The 15,568-nt window shown below is 35.4% G+C and overlaps 1 pseudogene; it reads left to right on the top strand.

Moving 5' to 3' along the window:
• Positions 1-7,548: 7,548 nt before the first annotated feature.
• On the top strand, positions 7,549-15,532 carry LOC134233375 (ankyrin repeat and LEM domain-containing protein 1-like; annotated as a pseudogene).
• The last annotated feature ends 36 nt before the right edge of the window (positions 15,533-15,568 follow it).

The following is a 15,568-nucleotide window of genomic DNA, read 5'->3' as shown; positions in this document are numbered from 1 at the left end:
TTCAAAAAATCACAGGCCAAAAATGGACGAATGTGACTTTTCTTCTTTGTCCAGAACGAAAGCAACCAGTCAAGTTTAATTTTCTGACCTCAATTAAAGGGGGAAGGGGGATTCTCAAACACAAAAGTTCTTATTTTTAAAAAAATGTAAATATTTGTTGCAAACAATTTCCCAAAGTTGTACCAGGTGCTGAACTTTGATGATGAGTTTCTGTGGTCTAACTTCTCCCATAGTAACAAGTGTGAGAAGGAGTTCCCCTCATTGATTGAGAAGCAAGTCACTCTATTCCAGCAGTTACTTGTAGTCCAGGCAGTCAGGCCAGACAGACTACAGTCTGCCATGGGACTGTCTGCCTGCAAGGCTTTAGGTTAGCGTCTTTTTGAGTTAGGTACATACTGCTATGTAAAGAATAAGCAATTTACCAGTTCCTGCACAATTCTTTCTACAAAATTTGGTGAAGATCTTGTACATAGTTCTTATGTGATTGTCTTAAGGTAAATGAAGTAAAAAGTAACTGTGGTTGCATTAGTTTAGAGACTTGGATATCCATTACTGTATATCTTTATTTTCGCGTAATTACGCAATACGATGTGCTTGCAAAAATTTAATTCTCACATATGATAGTATTCATTGAGATTAAGTAGAGCAATAAACACAATTCATGAAAATTTTGTCCCGCTAATCAAGAGTCAATGACTATCGCAAAAATAAGGAGTGGTGAAAATTCAGTAATCTACAGTATTATAAATCTTTACTCAATCTTTACTCTTTACTAATTTTTTTTCATCCAATTTTCATATTCCATATCTTTTATCTCCCTTTGACTTAACAGTTTTAGCTTACTAAGATAGTCATAAAAGATTTCTAATTTTATACTGTAGGAATGAAGGAGCTTTCTCCCCCTTCTGTGAATCTCAAGAGACTCCTGGAAACAGAGACTTTGCCATCCAGCCTATTCTGATCATTATCTCCCAGTGATGCTGACTCCTCACAAGAGTTACAGGACTTGGCTGCTCAGACTTAGGTGGCACATCTAAATACCACCAGGTTTGTCACTGAATTCAATTTCATTTTTTCTATTGGCTCAAAAATTAGTGAAAATTAAAGTTTTTGGTGCAGTGTCTTTCCAAGTAACTATTAGTCCTATGTTGACCAAACTTGCATGGATGATACATCTAAGGATGCATACTATCGAGTTTGCTTCGGATGCTGAATCTGACCTACATTTTCCGGTTGAGTGAACAGGTTAAAGTTTTTGGTGCAGGTTTCATTGCCAAGTAACTATGAGTTCTTTAATTACCAAACTTGCATGGATGATACATCTAAGGATGCATAATACCTGGCTTGCTTCGGATGCTGAATCTGACCTACATTTTCCGGTTGAGTGAACAGGTTAAAGTTTTTGGTGCAGGTTTCATTTCCAAGTAACTACGAGTTCTTTAATTACCAAACTTGCATGGATGATACATCTAAGGATGCATACTACCAGGCTTGCTTGGGATGCTGAATCTGACCTACTTTTTGTGGATGAGTGAAATTTAATGTTAGTTTTTGATGCATGTTTTATTTCCAATAAACTATGAGCCCTATAATGAGCAAACTTGCATGGGTGATACATCTTAGGATGCACACTAATGGACTTGCTTCGGATGCTGAATTCGACATAAATTTTTCAGATAATAGACCAGGTAAAAGTTACGGGTGCAGGTCTATTACCAAAAAAACTATAAGGCTTATTTAACATTGTATAAACCAAACTTGCACAAAAGTTGCATCAAGAGATGAAAACTCAAATTTGCTTCAGATGCTGGATTTTAATTACATTTTCATGAAGAAGAACTAGTTTAATTTTTTTATGTAGGTCTATTTCAAAGTAATTCAGATCAAAATTGCTTAAATATTTTCATTTTTGGAATGTACACTTTTTGTTGGTTAATTGTGTGACTTTGCCTTACTTATGACAACATTCGTTGAGGTGAGCTCTGTAATCTCTGATTACCTATGTTTTTTTTCATCCAATTTTCATATTCCATATCTTTTATCTCCCTTTGACTTAACAGTTTTAGCTTACTAAGATAGTCATAAAAGATTTCTAATTTTATACTGTAGGAATGAAGGAGCTTTCTCCCCTTTCTTTGAATCTCAAGAGACTCCTGGAAAAAGAGACTTTGCCATCCGAGCCTATTCTGATTATTATCTCCCCTGGTGTTGACTCCTCATAAGAGTTACAGGACTTGGCTGCTCAGACTTTAGGTGGTGATAAATACCACCAGGTTTGTCACTGAATTAAATTTCATTTTTAGCTCACCTGAGCCAAATGCTCAAGTGAGCTTTTCTGATCAAAATTTGTCTGTTGTCTGTTGTTGTCGTTGTCTTCGTTGTTGTCTTCATTGTTGTTGTAAACTTTTCACATTTTCATCTTCTTCTCAAGAACCACTTGGCCAATTTCAACAAAACTTGCTACAAAGTATTCTTGGGTAAAGGGGATTCAAATTTGTTCAAATGAAGGGCCACACCCTTTTCCAAGGGGAGATAATTATGAATTAGAGAAAAAATTATGGCATTTTTAAAAAATCTTCTTCTCAAGAATCACTGGGCCAGGAAAGATGAAACTCATATGGAATCATTCAGGTAGTGTAGATTTATTTGTTCAAATCATTGGGGGAACTAAAATGGCTGATCAAAATATATAGGAAAAATCTTTAAAAATCTTCTCCTCAAGAACTACGTGGCCATTCCTCATGAAACTATTGTGGAATCATCCTTAGGTAGTGTAGATTCAAATTTGTTCAAATTGTTGTTGACCCCTGGGGGTAGGGTGGGGCCAGATGGCCGATAAGTTTTCCATAGGAATATTTGGGGAAACCTTTTAAAATCTTCTTTTCAAGTACTTCAAAGCCATGCTTAGTGATATTTATAAGGAATCATCCTCAGGTAGTGTAGATTCTAGTCTGTTAAAATCATGAACCCCTGGGGGGTTAAAATTCAAGCTCCCCCCACCCCCCAGTAAATTTTCAGTTCTGATCTGATGAGCGATGTGGACCCTGGGCCTCTTGTTTCTATTGGCTCAAAAATTGGTGAAAACATATTTAAAAAGTGTCTTATTACTTGCATAAGTGCTTTCTTTATTTTGGTCAGATTTTATTTTACTGGGGTATTGAACTATTTCTTGACAGGTTGCTATGGGTCAAGGTCAGTCTGACATACAGTGTCTCTCAGAATGGAGAATGGCTGTGTCTGAAGAACCTCCATCTTGTAACAGCCTGGCTGCCTCAGCTGGAAAAGGTATCACTTAGTTCTTTCTTCTTTCTGTGAAAGATTTTTGGGAAATTTTAGATCAATGTTCAGATTTTTGCAGGTTTCTTTTGTCAAACTGGAGTAACACAATTTTTGTTTTTAGGAAATAAACACATTGAAGCCACATGAAGATTTCAGACTCTGAATGACAGCAAAAGTGCATCCTAAATTTCCCACAATCCTCCTACAGAGCAGCTTGAAAATCACTTTTGAGGTAGGAAAAATATGAAATATAAATGCTATTAGTTTTGCAACAAACAAGACAATATCATTGAAGAGATAATGTTTTTATTTTTTAATTCCCAATGTTAAAAACTTTTATTTGTACTGATGTTGATGATGCAACCATTTTGGTTCTTTTTTTGTCTTGATAATTATTTAACTGTATACTTGAAGACTTTTTCTATGAATATGCTATTGTATACGGTGCACATTTTTAGCTCTATTAGTTAGAGACCAGAAGAGCTTATGTGATAGTAATGCGTCTTGCGTCTGTCCGTCTGTCTGTAAACATTTTTTTTCAAAATGCTACTCTTCCTACAGTTTTTGTCTCATTTCAGTATAACTTTACACACAAGTAGATTACACTAAGGTACATAATTCATTTTACCGGTTTTTGATTTTGATGAACGGTGTTGCCATGGTTACTAAAAATAGAAATTTCTGTGAAGTTCTTTCAAAATGCTACATCATTTACAGCTAAGGTCTGATTTCAATATAACTTGGCACACAAGTAGACTACGCTAAGATACATAATTCTGTTTATCGGTTTTTGATTTCAATGAACGGTGTTGCCGTGGTTACTAAAAATAGAAATTTCTGTGAAATTCTATTAAAATGCTACGTCTCTTTTAGTTTTGGTCTGATTTCAATATAACTTGGTACACAAAGTAGAATACACAAAGATACACAATTCTGTATATCGGTTTTTGACTTGGATGAACATTATTGCCTTGGTTACTAAAAACAGAAATTTCTGTTAAATACTCTCAAAATGCTACTTCAAATACAGTTTAAGTCTGATTATAATATATTGTGGCATGCAAGTAGACTACACTAGGAACATTAAGAGACTTAATCAAGGATCATTATTAGCTCACCTGAGCCAAAGTCTCAAGTGAGCTTTTCTGATCAAAATTTGTCCGTCGTCTGTCGTTGGCGTTGTTGGCGTTGTTGTCGTTGTCGTAAACTTTTCACATTTTCATCTTCTTCTCAAGAACCACTGGGCCAATTTCAACCAAACTTGGCACAAAGTATCCCTGGGTAAAGGGGATTCAAGATTGTTCAAATGAAGGGCCACACCCTCTTCCAAGGGGAGATAATTATGAATTAGTGAAAAATTATTAGCATTTTTAAAAAATCTTCTTCTCAAGAACCACTGGGCCAGGAAAGATGAAACTTATGTGGAATCATCCTCAGGTAGTGTACATTCAAGTTTGTTCAAATCATGACCCCCGGGGCTAGGGTGGGGCCAAAATGGCCGACCAAAGTTTTACATAGGAATACATAGGAAAATTCTTTAAAAATCTTCTTCTTAAGAACCACTGGGCCAGAAAAAATGAAACTCATGTGGAATCATCCTCAGGTAGTGTAGATTCAGGTTTGTTCAAATCATGACCCCCGGGGCTAGGGTAGGGCCAAAATGGCCGACCAAAGTTTTACATAGGAATATATAGGAAAAATCTTTTAAAAATCTTCTTCTCAAGAACCACTGGATTTGGAAAAATGAAACTCATGTGGAATCATCCTCAGGTAGTGTAGATTCAAGTTTGTTCAAATCATGACCCCCGGGGCTAGGGTGGGGCCAAAATGGCCAACCAAAGTTTTACATAGGAATATATAAGAAAAATCTTTTAAAAATCTTCTTCTTAAGAATCATTGAGAAAGGAAATATGAAAATAAATGAAATTATCCTCAGGTAGTGTAGATTCAAGTTTGTTCAAATCATGACCACCGGGGCTAGGGTGGGGCCAAAATGGCTGACCAAAGTTTTACATAGGAATATATAGAAAAAAAATTTAAAAAATCTTCTTCTCAAGAACCACTATGCCAGGAAAAATGAAACTCATGTGGAATCAACCTCAGGTAGTGTAGATTCAAGTTTGGTCAAATCATGACCCCCGGGGCTAGGGTGGGGCCAAAATGGCCAACCAAAGTTTTACATAGGAATATATAAGAAAAATCTTTTAAAAATCTTCTTCTTAAGAATCATTGAGAAAGGAAATATGAAACTTAAATGAAATCATCCTCAGGTAGTGTAGATTCAAGTTTGTTCAAATCATGACCCCCGGGGCTAGGGTGGGGCCAAAATGGCCGACCAAAGTTTTACATAGGAATATATAGGAAAAATCTTTAAAAATCTTCTTCTTAAGAACCACTGGGCCAGGAAAAATGAAACTCATGAAGAATCATCCTCAGATAGTGTAGATTCAAGTTTGTTCAAATCATGACCCCTGGGGCTAGGGTAGGGCCAAAATGGCCGACCAAAGTTTTACATAGGAATATATAGGAAAAATCTTTTAAAAATCTTCTTCTCGAGAACCACTGGAATTGGAAAAATGAAACTCATGTGGAATCATCCTCAGGTAGTGTAGATTCAAATTTGTTCAAATCATGACCCCGGGGCTAGGGTGGGGCCAAAATGGCCAACCAAAGTTTTACATAGGAATATATAAGAAAAATCTTCTTCTTAAGAATCATTGAGAAAGGAAATATGAAAATAAATGAAATTATCCTCAGGTAGTGTAGATTCAAGTTTGTTCAAATCATGACCCCTGGGGCTAGGGTGGGGCCAAAATGGCTGACCAAAGTTTTACATAGGAATATATAGAAAAAAATTTTAAAAATCTTCTTCTCAAGAACCACTATGCCAGGAAAAATGAAACTCATGTGGAATCATCCTCAGGTAGTGTAGATTCAAGTTTGGTCAAATCATGACCCCCGGGGCTAGGGTGGGGCCAAAATGGCCAACCAAAGTTTTACATAGGAATATATAAGAAAAATCTTTTAAAAATCTTCTTCTTAAGAATCATTGAGAAAGGAAATATGAAAACTTATATGAAATTATCTTCAGGTAGTGTAGATTCAAATTTGTTCAAATCATGACCCCTGGGGCTAGGGTGGGGCCAAAATGGCCGACCAAAGTTTTACATAGGAATGTATAGAAAATTTTTTTTTAAAATCTTCTTCTCAAGAACCTTTGGGCCAGGAAAGACGAAACTTATGTGGAATCATCCTTTAGTGAAGATTCAAGCTTGTTCAAATCATGACCTCTGGGGCTAGTTTTGGGCCCAAAATGGCTGACCAAAGTTGTACACAAGGATATAAAGGGAAACCTTTCAAAATCTTTTCAAGTACTTCAAAGCCATGATTAGTGATATTTTTCTATTTATATGGAATCATCCTCAGGTAGTGTAGATTGTACATTGTTCAAATCATGACACCCAGGAGGGTTAAAATTCAAGCCCCCCCCCCCAGTAAACTTTCAGTTTTGATCTGATATGTGCTTTTTCCTAGTAGATGTGCTCAGGTGAGCGATGTGGCCCTTGGGCCTCTTGTTTATTTAATTACTGCTGTTGTTAAGTTTCAATTCCCAACTGCTTAAGTACTTTTCCCTTCCTTTGCTATAAGTACAAACCAGTAGAGCTTCAGTCTCGACAGAGACTTCTGGTTAAATATTGTAAACTTTTTTGTGTTGTTTATTTATTTTAGAGCTGTCTGTTTTTCACTCCATTCGTTGTTGACTGATGGAATAAATAAAGAACCCCTTGTCTAAATCTCTAGTTAATCAGTGATCATTTACAATAGTGAATTTTTTTTGGACACAGTTTATTAGCTATTTTGTTTTACTAGATGCTGTCTGTTCCGCAGGCTCGATTGAGCGCCGGAGAGAAGGGGGGTCCGGGGCTCCATTCCCGCGGAAAATTTTTAAATTGACTTCTGATGGTCATTTGTAGACCTTTACAAAGACCACAAAAACTTCACTTTTTAGGCAAAATACTAAATAACACACACAAAAAAAATTTAACCAGGTCAGGACTTCATATTTTTTCTCTAAATATCTATCACAAATCAATTCTGTTTTTCATGTTTCACTACTAACATTGTTTTTGTTGTTACTCCATTCTTCCGATTCATAGTGATATAAGCTCCATCTTACTCATCTACACTTTTCTTTTTAACTAAATCGCACGCGATCTTTCGACATCATGGACTTGGCACATGTTTACCCAATATCAAATAAAAGCTTGAATGTTCTTTCTTTTAAAAGCGTTTGAATGTCTAAATCACCAGCCATTAATCAGTGATCATCGATATCAAAGCTCCAAGGTACAATAGTGAATTTTCTTTTGACACCATTTCTTCCAGTCTCTGACTTTGTTTAAGAATTAAGATTTTGACTTTTTTGCTAATTAATTTCTTTCATTTCTAGCTTGCACCAGTCATTGTGAAACATGTACATGTGGCAAACAGCAAATAGTCCTTGTTTGAACCACAACAGAAATGCACTTAGAGGCATTAGTCCACAGACAGACCTTGGATAGGAAGATATAACCAAGGAAAGAGAAAGTGTGGTGAACAATGAAAACTATGTGTGTGAGGTTTTCAAAGATAAGATGACTTCACCGAGATGTTCTCCATGCCCATTTTACCCTGTGAATATGAGTGATCTGATGATGTCAGATGAAAGCTTTTGTCCAGAAAATAATGACCTTCTCAGGCAGTTCAGTGTCATGAATCTCAAATCTTCTACACAGTCCATCAGATATCCTACACAGACCCTCAGATCTCCTAACCAAAGGAAAGTATTCTCACCCCCCGTAGCCCTACCATCCTCTCTACCAGCAAACTTGAGCGACCTTTTGACCTCAGATGACAGTTTTTGTCCTCCAAGTAAACCCAGCTTTGCCAAAAGTTTAAATAGTCTCACCTTGAAATCCCCAAGTAAGAACGAAGGAACTTGTCAGACAATGGCATCAACAAAACTCTCTGTTAGCTACTGACATGTGTTCGTCCACTCTAGAACAGTCAGGAAACTCTGAAGATACTGAACTGTATGATCCATATGATGATCTCAACAAGACGCTTCCATACAGCATAGATACTACCAGGTATATCTCTGGCAAGTACGGCAGAATCCAGGATTCACTACTGGGAAGATACAGACACTAGCAACAAACTGATCGAAAAGCATATTCTATCGTCGTTTTGTGGAAATAGTGGCCGTCCATTCATCAACAACAGTATATGTATCCTGTCAACAGTGGACTCCCAGAAGACGGAGCTGTACGACTGGAAATGTTACTCCCATACATCAGATGACATCAATAATGTGTTATCAAACAAAGAAATCCGTCAGAAGTTACAGGGCCTAGGGGACAAGCCTGGACCAGTTATTCCGTCTACTGGACAGACATACCTAGCAATACTTAAACAACTGGAAACTAATCAACATTTTAGGGAGCCAACTTGGAATTTTAAAGAAATTGCCAGGTGTGTTTTGAGTTACAGCAGATTTTAAGATATACCAATTACATGTAATGATAATTATCTTAAACATCTTTGCTTAATACATCTTATTAATCTAAATACTTCTGTCAATTCTGTGACCAGTTTTCAATTTCGCTTATTCGTCAAAACAATCAACTTTATTTTTAACTTTTCTTACACTGCATAATTTATATCTCATGGATCATGAACATTTATGAATACACTTTCATTGACTTGCTATCTTAGCCTGATTAGATTTGACTAAAAGTCATTTGTCATTGCTTGAATAATGTTTTAGAACCATACAATTCAATAACTCATTTATCCTCAGATTACCCGTCAGTGCTGTGTAACAGTTTTGAGGGACAGTTTGACGTGGTGAGTCTGCGTGAGATGGAGGAGGAGCTGATAAAGGTGTTTACTGACGAGTCTCTCCGGGACCTGGGGGGGAGGGGCCCCTCAAGTCCTCCTTTAACTATCTCTTACTGGATCCTTGGATCACACAGGACGTACCCAACAGGGCAGAGAGCCTAGGTTAGTTTTACCTCAGTTATACAGGATCAGTGCTTCGTTTGAAATTCAGAATTCAAAATTTTTATGATTTTTACTGCTGATAAGTTTTTAGCAGCTTCTGATTTTAATTATATTGTTTTTTTTTCTGATCTAAAAAGAAGAATATCAATCGCTAAGAATTTGTGATTATCTATTTTCATACTCGAATCATCATTGTATTTTTTTTTAGGTGAATTGGAGACATTTAAGATATTTGTTGGTGCTATATTTTACATTGGCAAAGGAAAGCGGTCCTGACCGTACTGTCATCTCTTTGAAGCCCAGTCCCACATGAATAATAATCAGAGTAAAGTAAGTGAAACAAGCAAAAGTACAAAAGCAAAGAACAACATAACTGAAGCTCTGCTTATAAAAAGTGTTAACATTTCTCAAAATTACCGCACAAGTGGAAATTTTAGCAAGACGCAAATTTAGCGATTTAACCATAAAAAGGGGTATTTTATTTTTAGCGAGAATCAGTTTTAGCAATTTCAAAATGCTCATTTATGTAGATATAATAACTCCAATGCAATTAATTTTAGTGATCTCGGCACCATTGCTAAAAATGCCAAAATTATGTCCTTGCTAAAAATTCTGCTTATACGGTACAGCGATTTTTTAGGGCCGATTTGGGGCCGAAATTCGGCCCAGTCCCAATTAAAAATATGCCTGTTTTTTCCCAAAATGTAATGAAAGTTTTCCCAAATAAAAATTTACAAAATATTTGATCCAATTCAGTTTGTTTATGGCATGTTTTTCAGTAAAGTTCAAGCAGATTTTGTTATTCAGCCATGTTGAATTTTTTCTTCATAATTAGATAATTCATACCACTATTGTTCTTGATGTCATTAATTAGATAAATCATACCAAGTTTGTCTTGATTTTTCATCACAATTGCTTGTTAAAGTATTGCAAAGACAAAAACAATGCTTTTTTGACAATGCTTTTTAAGTGACTGGGTATTTTTTTTGGAGATTCCCAATTTAGCCAAATTGATGCTGAAATTCCCAATTCTGTTGGCCCCAACCCCCAGTCCCAAAGTAATGAAAAAATAAACACTGCTGTATTTCTTTATCATTTAAGGTATATATAAGCTTGTCTTATTTGACTTCCTTATGCTCTTACATGTAAATGGTTTATAGATCCAAATAAGTATACCTTACAATGTTTTTGGGATCAAAATAAGTAGGCAAATTATTTCATTTAAACTGTTTAGTGAAATTAGATTGATGTATTTTGTAGGCTGGCAAGAAAGTCCAACATATCTTGGACATTTGGAATGATGGTCAAGGAGTTGTCTCCCTGCATTGTGTTCAGAGTGTCATCCCTGTGGAATCGTTCGCCAGAGAAGCCTGTGTGGTGGATGCTATAGGTAAGTTAGTGTTACTATTAATCGATTGAATTCATGAGTTCATTTGAGCTTCAAAATATAGAGGACACTAAAAGTTTACTGAATCCCCCTTCCAATACTGGCATTTCTGTTAGTAAATAGATGATTTAAATTTTTTGTTATTGAAAAAATATGTATAAACTTCTTTCAAGGTCTAAGAAGAAAAGGAAAATAATTTTCAAGTAGGGCATTGTTAATATTAATTATTAAACTCCAACCTTGCTTATTGCTGATCAAGAAGTTTTCACAGGTGTTGTCCAACACATAAAAAAAATCCCTTCAACCAAAAATTAAGGAGTCACCCCAGTCTAACCCTCACCCCTTTCTCCCCACCGTTAGCTCTGGGAAACCACAGATATGTTCACGAAATACAATCATTTTGCCCTGAATAGTTGACTTTTTTAGCACCTGAGCCTCGGGTAGTGTAGATTCAAGTTTGTTCATATCATGACCCCCAGGGGTAGGGTGGGGAAAAAATGGCAGACCAAAGTTTTACATAGAAATATATAGGAAAATTCTTTTAAAATCTTCTTATCAAAAATAGCAAAGCTGTGATTGGTCATGGAACTACTTTTGGATATAAATTATTCAATAATAAACCAATTTCTACTTTTTCCCAGCCACAGTGCTCAGGTGACCGATGTGGCCTTTGAGCCTCTTGTTTGATACATGTATCAGCTCATGATATGTCCATTCTATCAGAAGTACAGTACATGTATTTGCAACTTACAGTCTTCTGTCATCTTGTGTTTCACTGTCCAAAACCAACAGTATACAGTTAAATTAAATCATGGAAGGAGTCTGCAAGATTCCAGTTCCCCAAGAGCAAGTCTAATTCCTGAGGCGCAGCCGAGTGAAAGAGGCTTGCTTGAGGGGAACTGGAATCTTGCTGACTCCCTCAATGGTATACTTTAACTGTTTTATTATACCGATATTATTATGAATATTCATGATTTTAGTTTGGAACATCTTAGAACTTTTCTTAGAACTAATCCAACTGAATTAAAGGGAACTCTTTTTTCAGGTGCAACTTCATGGATGGTGTGTAGGCTGTTTGTCAACATGTGAAATCCATGTGTATTTCAGGTTAGGTATGTTTACTGTCTTTCTTGAAAGCTGTATAAGGTGTATTTTTTCTGATCTCAAATGTTTGTTTTAGCATTAATGTTTATTTTCTCTTTCATGAATTATCTGTTGAGAGTCTAATTAATTAAATAATTTAATTCAAGCTGTATAGTAATGTTTAGTGAAATTATTTCCATGTATGAGACTTCAAAGCTAAGTTTCAAAGAAACTAATTAAGATATTTTTATCGAACTTCATATGCTGAGAGATTTTGATGAGAGCTATGCAATTGCATTTTTTGACCTTGACCTTTCCTTTGATCTTGACCTCACTTTTTTTAAAATAGTGTTTAGGTCAGTTTTAAAGAAAGCATTCAAGATAGTGTGATCAATTTTCATATTTTGATACATACTGATGAAAGTTATTCAAATGCATCAACATTTTACCTTGACCATTTCTTTCACCTTGACCTCACTTTTCTTGAGTTAGTGTATAGCTAAGTTTTAAAGATACCATTCATGATAGTATAATCAAATTTCATATGTTTATACATACTAATGTAAACTATTCAAATGCATAACATTTTTGACCTTGACCTTCCCTTTGACCTCACTTTACCTAAATTGATAGTTTAGTTTTAAAGATATTGTGTAATCAAACTTCATATGTTGATACATACTTATGCAAGTTTTTCAACTGCATCAACATTTTTGAACTTGGCCTTTCCTTTAACTTTGACCTCTCTTTTCTTAGATAAGTATTTAGAACAGTTTTAAAGAAACCATTAAGGTATTTTTATTAGGTCACCTGAGTAAACTCAGGTGACCTATTGCTATCCGTTTTCGTCCGTCGTCGTGTGTAAAATGTGTCGTGTGTCGTGCGTTAACATTTGAACATTTTCAGCTTCTTCTCTGCAACCACTGCACCAATTTCAACCAAATTTGGTACAAAGCATCTATGGGTAAAGGGGAACAAAAATTGTGAATTTCATGATCCCTGCCCCCCTGGGGCCATATATCGGGCCAAAACCATTAAAATAATGCAATCTTTAAAAATATCCTGGACATCAAGCAGTCAAACTGTTTGCATGATTGTAATCAGGATTTCTTACCAAAATTGTGAACTCATGGCCCTGGGGTCAGGGGTTCTAGTGCTAGGGCGGGGCTAAATAAGTATTCAGTGAAAAGCATTATTTCTTAGAAATATTCTTCTCTGCTCCTAGTATTAAATAAACTTTTAAACATAGTTATGATGAGTAAAAGTGCCTCTAGAAAATTTGTGAATTTTATGGTCATGGTCACTTCTTGTTAGGATGGGGCTAAATTATTATAAGTAAAAATACATGATTTCTTTGAAAATCTTCTTCTCTGCCCAGGGTATCAAATAAACCAAGTAAGTAAAAAGTTATGTGAGCAAGAGTGCCTCTACCAAAATTGATGAATTTATCCCCAGGGTCAAGATTCTTCTGTTGGGGGGGGGTTCTTCGTGATTATATAGTGGAATTACATGAATTCTTTGAAAATCTTCTTCTCTGCTTCTAGGTGTTAAACCTAACAAGTGCAAAGTTATGATTACAATCAGTGCCTCTACCAAAATTGTGAATTTTATGGCCCCAGGGTCAAGGGTTTGGTGTTGGGGGGGGGGCTCTATTGATTAATTGTGTAAATAACATGAATTAAAATCTTTTTATTATCCTAGGTATTAAATAAAATATATAGTTATGATGAAAGAGTGCCTCTACAAAAATTGTGAATTTTATGGCCCCAGGGTCAAGGGTTCTGGTGTTGGGGGGGGGGGGGGCTCTATTTTATATAGTGAAATTACATGAATTCTTTGAAAATCTTTTCTCAACTCCTAGATCAAATAAACTAACTAAGTACATAATGATGATAGATGTTCCTCAACTAAGATTGTGAATTTTATGAAAAGGGTTCTGCTCTATTGATTATATAGTAAAAATATGTGAATTCCTTTTCTTCTCTGTTTGCTCCTGAGGATTTATAAACTAACTAATTGCATTTTTTGATTGACCTTTCCTTTGTGTGACCTCACTTTTTTTAAAATAGTGTTTGGTGTCAGTTTTGATTATATAGAAATTACATTTCTTTGAAGATAGTTCTCTGTGATTAAATAAACAACTAAATTTTGATGAGCATATTTTGATTTTATGACATACTGATGAAAGTTATTCAATATGCAAAACATTTTACCTTGAAAATTTCTTTCACCTTGACCTCACTTTTCTATATAGTTAGTGTATAGCTAAGTTTTAAAGAATTTCACCATTCATGATAGTATTAATATATACTTGGATATGTTTATACATACTAATGTAAACTATTCAAATGCATAACATTTTTTACTTTTTGACCTTCCCAATTTGACCTTTTAAATTTACCTAAATTTTATGTTTAGTTTTAAGGGCAAAGATATTGTGTAATATTAAACTTCATATGGGTTGATACATACTTAAGTTTATTGTTATGCAAGTTTTTCAACTCTTTCAACATTTTTGAACTTGGCCTTTCCTTTAGCTTTGACCTCTCTTTTCTTAGATAAGTATTTAGAACAGTTTTAAAGAAACCATTAAGGTATTTTTATTAAACATAAATATGCCTATACATATTAGTGGGAGCTCTTCAATTGCATCAAAAACTCTTGACCATGCAATTTCACGTGACCTTGACTTCCCTTTTCTTTTATTTGTATTTTGCATAGCTTAAAAAAAAACCTTTAAGATATTTTTATATACATTGATTTAAGCATGCACTTATACATAATTTTGATTTTCATGTCACATCACTATTTACTAATACATGTATACACTTGGCAGGGCATTCATGTCCATTGGACATATTTCTAGTTTACTTCTAATAAGATATTGGATAAATTTTTATGCGCCCGGATCAATTGATCCCGGGCGTATATTGTTTTTGTCCTGTCTGTATGTCTGTTTATCTGTTTGTCTGTTTGTCTGTCTGTCTGTTGTCAACTTTAACCTTCGCCATAACTTTTTTTGAACTGTGACCTATAAGAGATTTTGAAGCATAGAGACTTCATATTTGGTATGCATACTTTTACTAGCAAGTTCAAAGTCCTTTCAAATTTTTCATCAATATTTGGTCATACTGATAAAGTCCTTTTGACCTTTCAATGACCTGTGACCTTGACTGTGACCTATATGCTGAAAATAGCTTTTTCCACTTTTTGCCATAACTTTTGAAGCATAGGAGATAGGGACTTCATATTTGGTATGCGTACTCCACCGATAAAGTCCTTTCAAACGAAGGCAAGGTCAATGATCTTGTGACCTTGACTGTGACCTATATGCTAAAAATATCTCTTTACACTTTTTGCCATAACTTCTGAACCATAGGAGATAGGGACTTCATGTTTAGTATGCATACTCCACCGATTAAGTTCTTTCAAATGACACCATGGTCAATGACCTTGTGACCTTGACTGTGATCAATATGCTAAAAATAGATTTTTTGAACTTTGTTGCTGCCGGGCGCATAGTGTTTCACAAACACATCTTGTTCAGAGTCTGTTCATATATTTAAGGGTCGATTGGGGAAGCAGAAAAGGAAGCAGAGAGGAACCCCAGATCCCCTTCTACTCTTATTAAGACCCTGGTCAGTCCTGTATTAAAGCTTCAGGTCCAAGGCAGATCTCCTCTACATGGATTCACAGGGCTGGTAGTCCCTATACTAGGCCTTTCAACTAATTTTTCAATGTTGCGCATATAGTAAAAACATTTCATTGATAGATTTA

This window comes from Saccostrea cucullata, unplaced genomic scaffold (genome assembly GCF_032062105.1).
Source record: "Saccostrea cucullata isolate Sc308-1 unplaced genomic scaffold, CSIRO_AGI_Scuc_v1 ctg13904, whole genome shotgun sequence".
Classification (NCBI taxonomy): Eukaryota; Metazoa; Mollusca; class Bivalvia; order Ostreida; family Ostreidae; genus Saccostrea; species Saccostrea cuccullata.
This window is presented reverse-complemented; position numbering and strand designations above follow the sequence as displayed.